Genomic DNA, 7,058 nt, shown 5'->3' on the forward strand with positions numbered 1-7,058 from the left:
GTGGGCTTAGTTGAAATCTTCCTGGAGCAGAGATTGAACTTGTGTACCCTGAATGGCAGGTGGATTCTTATCCACTGCCTCACCAGGGAAACCCCCATTTGTTTATTTTCTGTTTTTATTTCCATTACCCTAGGAGACAAATCTAAAAAGTTATTTCTGTGGTTTCTAAGAGTGTCCTCCCTATGTTTTCCTCTAGGAGTTTTATAGGATCCATTCTCATATTTAGGTCTTTAATCCATTCTGATTTTCCTTTTGTGTATGGTATTAGAGAATTTTCTAATTTCATTCTTTTACAGGTAACTGTCCGGTTTTCCCAGCACCTCGTATTGAAGAGATTGTCTTTTCTCCTTTGTATATTCTTGCCTCCTTTGTTGTAGATTAATTGACCATAGATGCATGGGTTAAAGCCTCTTTTCTGTGTAAGGTGACACATTCATAGGTTCCAGGAATTAAATTTTTGGAGATATTTTGCCTAGGTTAAAGCGTCTGCTTCCAATGCGGGAGACCTGGGTTCAAACCCTGGGTCGGAAAGATTCCCTGGAGAAGGAAATGGCAACCCACTCCAGTATTCTTGCCTAGAGAATCCCATGGACAGAGGAGCCTGGTGGGCTATAGTCCATGGGGTCGCAAAGAGTCAGACATGACTAAGCGACTTCACTTTCACTTTCACTTGCCTACCATAAGTTCCTAGGAGAAGAGAATGGCAACAGCAACCCACTCCAGTATTCTTGCCTGGAAAATTCCATGGACAGAGGAGTCTGGCAGGCTACAGCCCATGGAGTCACAAAGAGTCAGACACGACTGAATGACTAACACTTTCACTTTATAAGTTCCTAAGTTCACAAGCTAAGCCAATAGGAGACTCTCAGTGAATAATGGTTGTTACTAGGATGATCAGTAGATCATTATTGACATTATCACTATTTATACCTGGAACTTCAGCATCTCGAGGGTGGGAACTTAGTCTCCTGTGTCTTCATTGTTGAATCAATGATGTCTCCCTTTTGGGGAACAGTGTCTCAGCGTGTCAGCACCATGGACAGCGAGGGTGCTATCCCAGGTGCTCCCAAGGCCCACCTCCCTCTGCCTTCACCTCCAAGCCTCTGAGATCCCTGCCCTCTTCAGATCCTAGGGAACACATTAAGCTGAAAATTAAGCCCCGGTTTGTACCCTGCAGACATCTCCACCATAATTGCCCCCCACTCCATGTTCACTTGCTCCTCCAATTCCACTAGCATTTCTTCTGCAACTCAAACTCTTCATAGATTCCTGCCTTGGAGCTCTTTACTCTGTGTAGTTGAATAAGTCTATTCTCAAATATTGCCTCTTCAGATTGTCTGAAAGTACTGTCTAAATCAGTTTCCCCACTCCCACTGCCCTGTTTTCTTGCCTTTTTTTCTTTTTAAAAAATCTTTTGGCAGCACTGTGCAGCATGCATGATCTTAGTTGTTTGACCAGGGATCGAACCTGTACACCCATATTGGGAGCATGGAGTCTTAATCACTAGACTTCCAGGGAAGTCCCCTCCATGCCTTTTTATTTATTTATTTTTTTAATGATTATTTTTATTCTTTTTTTTTTTATCGTTACCATCTTTCTAAATTCCATATATATGCATTAGTATACTGTATTGATGTTTTTCCTTCCGGCTTACTTCACTCTGTATAATAGGCTCCAGTTTCATCCACCTCATTAGAACTGGTTCAAATGTATTCTTTTTAATGGCTGAGTAATACTCCATTGTGTATATGTACCACAGCTTTCTTATCCATTCATCTGCTGATGGACATCTAGGTTGCTTCCATGTCCTGGCTATTATAAACAGCGCTGCGATGAACATTGGGGTACACGTGTCTCTTTCCCTTCTGGTTTCCTCAGTGTGTATGCCCAGCAGTGGGATTGCTGGATCATAAGGCAGTTCTATTTCCAGTTTTTTAAGGAATCTCCACACTGTTCTCCATAGTGGCTGTACTAGTTTGCGTTCCCACCAACAGTGTAAGAGGGTTCCCTTTTCTCCACACCCTCTCCAGCATTTATTATTTGTAGACTTTTGGGTCGCAGCCATCCATGCCTTTAAAAAAAAATAATTTTATTTATTTATAGCTGTGTGGGTCTTTGTTGATGTGTGGCTTTTCTCTAGTTGTGACAAGCAGGGGCTACTCTTTGGTTGCAATATGCAGGCTTCTCATTGTGGTAGCTTCTTTCATTCCAGAGCATGGGTGGGCTCTAGGGAGCTCAGGCTTCAGTAGTTGCAGTGTGTGAGCTCAGTAGTGTAGCTCCTGGGCTCTAGAGCACAGACTCAATAGCTATGATGCATGGGCTTAGTTGCTCCATGGCATATGGGATCTTCCCAGACCAGGGATGAAACCTGTGTCTCCTGCATTGGCAGGCAGACTCTTTATCACTGAGCCACCAGGGAAGCCCCCTTCCTTGCCTTTTAATCATACTCACTGACCTCAGTTGCTTCGCTTGTTTATCATCTGTCTCTTTTTGCTCAAATATAAATTCCAACCCTGGAGAAACCTTGTGTAGAAGAGCTTTTGGCCCATAGTAGGAATGTTTGTCTAATAAGATCAAGCTCTGGGGATGAAGCAAAGATACCTGAGATGTCCCTTATGCTCTAGGAATCTCGAGACCCCCCACTTAGAAGCCACATAACATCCTTTTTCCCTTAAGCACATATGAGCATCACCAGCAGCAGTAACAATGACAATTTTTGGAGAGAATTTCCATATATCATGTCTTGTGCTGATGCATACATATTCTCTCTTTGAACTCTCACAATAGCTCCATAGAGGATGTATATTATTATTATTATCCCATTTCATAGAAAAGATAACTGAAGCTCAAAGAGAGGGTTAAGTGACACAGTTGCTAAGAGATGGAGCTGGTTTTCATATTCAGAAGCTTAACCACCAACTTATACTATCTCCCTGGGAAATGGATTTGTTGAAGTTTCCTCACTAGGCCACATTCCTGTGGACAGCACTTGATCCTCAGGAAAGAAGTCCTCTGTGGACCTGGAAAGAGTCCCCTGATCACTCAGCTCCCTTCTCTCACTGATGCTGGGAAGGCTGGGACCCCTGGCACCTTGGAGTTGAAATGGAGTCTGTAATGGGGTGATTTTTGTTGTTATTCAGTTGCTAAGTGGGGTCCAACTCTTTGTGACCCTGTGGACTGCAATATGCCAGGCTCCCCTGTCCTTCACTGTCTCCTGGAGTTTGTTCAGATTCATGTCCATTGAGTCACTGATGCTGTCTGACCATCTCATCCTCTACCGCCCCCTTCTCCTTTTGCCTTCTATCTTCCCCAGCTTCAGGGTCTTTTCCAATGAGCTGGCTCTTTGCATCAGGTGACCAAAGTATTGGAGTTTCAGCTTCAGTGTCACTCCTTCCAATGAATATTCAGGGTTGATTTCCTTTAAGCTTTACTGGTTTTATCTCCTTGCAGTCCAAGGGGCTCTCAAGAGTTTTCTCCAGCACCACAATGAAAAAGCATCAATTCTTCTGTGCTTAGTCTTCTTTATGGTCCAACTCCCACATCCATACATGACTACTGAGAAACCATAGCTTTGACTATATGGACCTTTGTCGGCAAAGTGATGTCTCTGCTTTTTAATACACTGTCTAGGTTTGTCATAGCTTACCTTCCAAGGAGCAAACATCTTTTAATTTCATGGCTGCAGTCTCTGTCCACAGTAATTTGGAGCCCAAGAAAACAAAATCTGTCACTGCTTCCCCTTTTCCCCCTTATATTTGCTGTGAAGTGATCGGACTGGCTTCCATGATCTTAGCTTTTTCAATGCTGAGTTTCAAGCCAGCATCCCTCCAAATCTATATATTGAAATCCTCATCTCCAGGACATCAGAATGGGACTTTATCTGGAGATGGGATCTCTAAGAAGCAATAAAGTTGAAAGGAGATAATTCAGATGGGTCCTAATCTGTTATGTGACTGGTGTCCTTAAAAAGGGTGGGGGGAATTTGAACACAGACACACATAGAGGAAAGATAATGGGGAGACATAGGGAGAACATCACCTAAAAACCAAGGAACCCCTGAGACTTTGAGAAGCTGGGAGAGGGGCATAGAACAGATTCTCCCTTACTGCCCTCAGAAGGAATCAAGGCTGAAGCATCTTGATCTTGAACTTCTAGCCTCCAGAACAGAGATAATCCATTTCTGTTGTTTAAACTACCCAGTCTGTGGTCCCTGGCTGTGGCAACCCTATCAAATGAGTAGAGAGCCCTTGGTCGGACCCAGGTGCATGAGGTAGATGGGTTAGTGTATCAGTCAGGAAAATTTATGTTATACTAACCAGGGTGCATAAAATTTAGATTATGCAGATGACACCACCCTTATGGCTGAAAGTGAAGAAGAACTCTTGATGACAATGAAAGAAGAGAGTGAAAAAGCTGGCTTAAAACTCAACATTCAGAAAGCGAAGATCATGACATCCGGTCCCATCACTTCATGGCAAATAGATGGGGAAACAATGGAAACAGTGACAGACTTTATTTTCTTGGGCTCCAAAATCACTGCAGATGGGGACTGCAGCCATGAAATTAAAAGACAATTGCTCCTTGGAAGAAAAGTTATGACCAACCTAGACAGCATATTAAAAAGGAAAGACATTACTTTGCCAACAAAGGTCCATCTAGTCAAAGCTATGGTTTTTCCAGTGAACTGTGGTGTTGAAGACTATTGAGAGTCCCTTGGACTGCAAGGAGCTCAAACGAGTCATTTCTAAAGGAAATAAGTCCTGAATATGCACTGGAAGGACTGATGCTGAAGCTGAAGCTCCAATACTTTGGCCACCTGATGTGAAGAACTGACTCACTGGAGAAGACCCTGATGCTGGGAAAGATTGAAGGCAGGAGGAGAAGGGGTAACAGAGGATGAGATGGTTGGATAGCATCATTGACTCAATAGACATGAGTTTCAGCAAGCTCTGGGAGTTGGTGATGGACAGGGAAGCCTGGCATTCTGCAGTCTATGGTGTTGCAAAGAGTTGGACATGACTGAGCGACTGAACTGAACTGAACTGAACTGAACCAGGGTGCCTAAAGAATACAAAATTAATTTCTCACTCCCAGGATGTATCCATCACAGATCCACTGGGGATTCTTTCCCATGTACCTTCACTCCATGACCCAGGCGATGAAGCAGCCACTGCCTGGAATATGTCAGGACACCATAACAGAGGATAGGAACTCTCTGGAGGGTCTTGCGCCAGCCATTCAATACTCTGGCCCAGAAATGACACAGCATTTCTGTTCACTCCTCATTGGCCAGAATAAGTCATGTGGTCCCACCCAACTAAGAGAGAGCAGGAAAGAACAGCCCTACCCTGTGCTCAGAAGAGACAGCAATGGAAACATTTGATGAACATTCATCACTAATAGAGTTAGTCAGATTTCACTGGATCTTCTTGAGCTGTTTTGGCTACTTCTCTCTATTCCAGAGCTTGAGCCTCAGCTAACACTAAGAAATCTTGGGGTTCCAGAGGCCTGACCCGAACTCACAGAAGCTGGGAAAGAAAAGTGGAGCCAGAGGAGGCTGATGGAGCCAGGCTCACAAGAGGTGTGTGTGTGTGTGTGTTTTCTAGCCAGGTCTCTGGAAATGCCCATATAGAGATTAGACAGCAAAGTGACAACTATGTTGGACCCCAGACATCTGGGAAGTTGAGTTTAAAAGACTTCTTATACATAGAGTTAGTTTATGGTCCAGAAATACCATCCGAGGTTTCTACCCAAGAGATATGAAAGTATATGTCCACAGAAATGTTGTACATGAAAGTTCAGGACATCATTCTTCATAATAGCCAATCAGATGCCCAACCACTGATGACTGAATAAAAAAATTGTGGCATATCCATACAATGGGACATTTATTTGGACCTAAGTGGCACAGTGGTAAAGAATCCCCTTGCCAATGCAGGAGACACAAGAGATGCAGGTTCAATCCCTGGGTTGGGAAGATCCCTGGAGTAGGAAATGGCAACCCACTCCAGTATTCTTGCCTGGGAAATGCCATGGACAAAGGAGCCCGGTGGGCTACAGTCCACGGGGTCACAAAAGAGTCAGACACAACTGAGCACAACAGAACAAAAAGGAATGAAGTACAGACACATGTTACAACGTGGGTGAAACTTGAAAACACTGTGCCAAGTGCAAGAAGCCGGATACAAAAGGCCCCACGTTGTACTATTCCATTTGTAGGAGTGCTTCCAGTAATATGAAATATCTAGAACAGGAAATCCCTGGAGACAGACAGATTAGCGGTTGTCAGGGGTTGGTGGGAGGGGAAATAAGGAATGACTGCTAATGAGCTCAGGGTTTCTTTCTGAGGTAACGGAAATGTTCTCTTTTTTTTCCACCCAGCTTTTTTTTTATCAAGGTATAATTGACAAGATTATAAGATATTGTAAGTGTGCCATAATGATAATGTATACACTGAAAAATGATACCCTCCATTTAGTTCGTTAATACCTCCATCACCTCTCATATTTACTTTTTTTTTTATTTTGGGGTGAGAACACTTCAATTCTACCCTCTTGGTCAGTTTCAGTCATACCATACAGTGTTGTTAACAGTAATTACCATGTTATACATTAAATCCTCAGAGCTATCTATTCATCTTCTAACTGAAAGCTTATACTCTTTACCAACATCTCCCTATTTATCTCACCCCCAGCATCTGGAAACTTCTTTTCTCCTCTCCGTTTCTATGAGCTCTACTTTTTTCCTTTAGATTCCACATATAAGTGATCGCAGGACTCCCGCGGTGGGCCAATGATCGAGACTCTGTACTTCCACTGCAGGGGACATGGTTCCATCTCTGGTCAGGGAACTAAGACCCCACGTGCTGCGTTGAGCAGCCAAAAATTCTTAAAAAGTAAGTGACTGCAGTATTTTTCTCTCTCTGTTTAGTTTATTTCACATAGCACAATGCCCTCCATGTTCGTCCATGTTGTTGCAAATGACAGAATTTCATTCTTTTTAAAGGCTGAATCATATTCCATCCCCTATATAGTGGGGGAAAAGACATATCCCATTTT

The sequence above is a fragment of the Bos mutus genome, chromosome 7 (genome assembly GCF_027580195.1).
Source record: "Bos mutus isolate GX-2022 chromosome 7, NWIPB_WYAK_1.1, whole genome shotgun sequence".
In the NCBI taxonomy this organism is placed as follows: Eukaryota; Metazoa; Chordata; class Mammalia; order Artiodactyla; family Bovidae; genus Bos; species Bos mutus.